The following is a 4,203-nucleotide window of genomic DNA, read 5'->3' on the forward strand; positions in this document are numbered from 1 at the left end:
AAGGATAACAGAGGAAAAGAAGTTTTTCTATAGAGTTCATATTTCACAAATTACTTTTATTCTAGGTTTAAAAAGATTTCTAGGTTATGTGCGCTTTTAATCACATTAATCATGTGACCTTTGTTCACCTCCTAGAAGTTTTTGTATGCATTTCATAATTTTTTTTTTTAGATTTAATAAACAATCTTTTTTGAAGAAATTTCAATATTCATACATAAATTGTCCTCAATATAGTATCCAATAATGTATTCACTCCCATAATATTCCTGAGTAATTTTTTGGTCCTTTCTCAATGAAATATTAAAACCTTTCTCCCTTCAAAGGACTTTTACACCTCATCTTCTATCTGGCGACGAGACAAAGTAAGTGAGAGAGAGAGAGAGAGAGAGAGAGAGAGAGAGAGAGAGAGAGAGAGAGAGAGAGAGAGAGAGAGAGAGAGGGAGGGGAACATTCAGGAACCCCTTCCTAATTCGCATTATTTTTTGTTAGATACCGACACAATTCTCAGATCAAACTATACAGTAGATGCCTTCTTGGTTATTATCCTATTAACAGTTTAAATATCACTCATGAATGGCAAAGTCAAGCGATAGTGACATTGCCCTACCAAGCAAGAAAATGCCCTAAATACTGACTATATAAACGTATGATCAGCACTCAAGACCCCTCTTTACCCAAGCTAAGACCAGGGACGGCCAGGCAAATTTTACTGATGACTCAGCAAGTAGACCTATAGGGTCCCCCAAACCTCCCATCCTTAACTCACGAGAAACTATCGAGTGTCAGCGGGAATCAAACCCAAGTAAGGCAAGTGCCAGGCAGGAACGCTTGCAATAAGACACCATATCGGTAATTTAATTGAAGGATGGTATTGCCATAAGAAATATAAAATAAAAGCAATTCTTAGAATACCCTTTCAATTCCAGTCTATTTTTTCTTTATTGCCTATTTCTGTTTTTACTATATGTTGCCTTCATATGAAAGAATTTCTCTCTCTCTCTCTCTCTCTCTCTCTCTCTCTCTCTCTCTCTCTCTCTCTCTCTCTCTCTCTCTCTCTCTCTCTCTCTCTCTACTGGTTAGTCTTAAAAAACTATTAATTGAAGCTTTTCCTGAAACTTCTTAAGGCTAGTAATTCTAGCATAAGATCTCCTGAAAAAAGATAACGTTTGATTAGAGATTTTAGAGAAATAATTTTCAAGCTGTTAATTCTAAATTTTCTCAAAATCGAATTTCAAAATCATATCAAAATTTAGAGTGATCATAAAAAAACTGTAAATAAAAATAAAGAAGGCTTGAACTGCTATTAATTCTGATCAATTCTTTATTAAGAATACCAACTCTTCCCTAGTTTTCAAGATTCCAAGTAAGTTTAATATACCACATTTTAGCAAGACATTTAATCGGCTTATTCTTGAAGTATAATCCTCACTCACATGAGAAGAGTTGCCTAGGAAGAATTCTTTCAAAATAATGTGCATATTATGCTTACATTATCATTATTATTATTATTGTTAGTATCATTATTATTATCATTATTATTATTACATCTGCCAAAAAGGTTATAAAATAGAGTCGGTTTATTTTTTTTTTCTATTTGTCTGTGTACATCTTTACGTCACTCGACGGATTTGAACAAAATTTTCACCACTGGTCGATATTAGGTCATGGACGACCCCATTGTACTTTGGCGATAATTCAGACCCGGATTTGCATTTTTTATCATTTACAGTCAGCATATGAAAGGGGCGGTGCGCTGTCTGTTGACTTTAGTTAAATGTTATAGTAGATTTATCCATGGTCAGCACATGAAAGAAAAGAAGTGTTTTGTCCGTGGATCAGAGTAAAATTGATTCATTGGCCAATGTCTGAATTCTATTATTATTATTATTATTATTATTATTATTGCCAGCTAAGCTAAAACCCTAGTTACAAAAAATGGATGCTAACAGCCCAAGGGCTCCATAAGGAAAAAGAATCCAAGTGAGAAAAGGAAATATAGAAGAAATAAACGGCAAGAGAAGTATTGAAAGATTAATAAAAGATATTTTATGATGAGTCAAACATTAAAATAGGTCATTAAAAGATAGCAGTTTTAAATCGTTATAGATAAACCTGCTCCAGTAAGTGAAAAGTTACTCTGGAACGGCATTGACTTAAATTATTAAATTGGATGACATAATAAATGGGCCATTGGGAATATCCTTGCCTGGACTGGGGTTCGAGACCCACTCAAGCCCAATTGTTTCGTAAAGTGTCAGCAACCTCTCCATCCTTGTGAGATAAGGAGCCTGCTGACCAGATAATACTATATTGGATCCCTCTCTCTGGATACGGCTCGTTTTTATTTGCTTAGGCCTAAAACCGAATAGTCTAGCCTATTCTGTCCACATTCATCTCTGTCCTCTTACACCAAAAATTCTTCTTCGCTCAGGAGGTCAACTGCTGCAATGTAATTTTTCAGTGGCCTCTTTCCTCTTGGTATGAGCAGAAGACACTCCTGAGCTCTGGTTAGCATCTCTTCTAGGAGGACACTCCAAAGGTCAACTATTGTCCTCTACTCTTGGGTAATGCCATAGCCTCTGTACCATGGTCTTCTACTGTCTTGGGGTAGAGTTCTCTTGGTTGAGGGTACACTCAGGTGCACTATTCTATTTAAATTATCTTCTTGTGTGTGTGTGTTTCTTTTTTTTTTTTTTTAAGTTTTTATAGTTTATAAGTGAAAGATCTATTTTTATTGTTAATATTTTCAAAACATCTTATTTCCATTGATTATCACTTTCCCCGTATTTGTTTCCTTGTTTCCATTCCGCACTGGACTATTTTTCCTTGGAGCCTTTTAGCTTGTAGCCTCTGTTTTTTTCCGCTAAGGTTACAGCTTAGCTTGCAATAATATATATATATATATATATATATATATATATATATATATATATATATATATATATATACATATATATGTGTGTGTGTGTGTGTGTGTGTGTGTGTAAATTTTTATGGGCCGTCTCTCGGCCACCACCCTGCTAACTAAGGCATTATGGAAACCTCAACATGTCTTAATTCTACCAATGAAAAAGAAAAGCCATATTTTGATCGTACAATTCATCATATCTTCACTAAGAGATGCTAAGAGCTAGAAATCTATTGCGCGAACATAATCAAGATGAATACGCAAATTTGTAAATAAATCTTGGCATAAATATAGACGGTGAAAATTATATGTCAAAAATATTGGACTGAACCTATGGAAAACTAGAACAGTAATATGCATAAATAATTGTATGAGCACTAAGTAAAATTCCCAGTTAAATATCAATAACCATCAGTACCGCATCAAATGTTGTGTTAAAAACTTTATTAATAAGATGTTTTATGCCCCTTATCTCCAATACATTACACGGAAAAGCCTCATCATAGTGACATCGTTTTAAATATCTTATTATAATTACATTGTCTTAAACGTCTTGTAATAAATACATTAATTGTCCTGAACATCATATTGTAAATACATTGTCTTAAACTTCTTATAATTAATACATTGTCTTAAACATCTTATCATTAATGCTTCGGCTTAAACATGTTTTCATAAATGCATTGCCTTAAACATCTTATCATAATTGCATCGTCTTAAAAATCTTTTCATAAATGCATTGTCTTAAACATCTAATCATAGATGCATTGTCTTAAACATCTTATCATAAATGCATTGTCTTAAACATCTTATCATAAATGCACTGTCTTAAACATCTTATCATAAATGCATTGTCTTAAACAACTTATCATAAATGCATTGTCTTAAACAACTTATCATAAATGCATTGTCTTAAACATCTAATCATAGATGCATTGTCTTAAACATCTTATCATAAATGCATTGTCTTAAACATCTTATCATAAATGCACTGTCTTAAACATCTTATCATAGATGCATTGTCTTAAACAACTTATCATAAATGCATTGTCTTGAACATCTTATCATAATTGCAGTGTCTTAAACATCTTATCATAGAAGCATTATCTTAAACATCTTATCATAAATGCATTATCTTAAACATCTTATCTTAAATGCATCGTCTTCAAAATGTTATCATAAATGCATTGTCTTAAACATTTTTTTCATAAATGCATTGTCTTGAACATCATAATTGCATTGGCTTAAACATCTTATCTTAAATGTTTGTCGAACATCTTATCATAAATGCATCA

Source organism: Palaemon carinicauda, chromosome 20 (assembly GCF_036898095.1).
Source record: "Palaemon carinicauda isolate YSFRI2023 chromosome 20, ASM3689809v2, whole genome shotgun sequence".
NCBI lineage: Eukaryota > Metazoa > Arthropoda > Malacostraca > Decapoda > Palaemonidae > Palaemon > Palaemon carinicauda.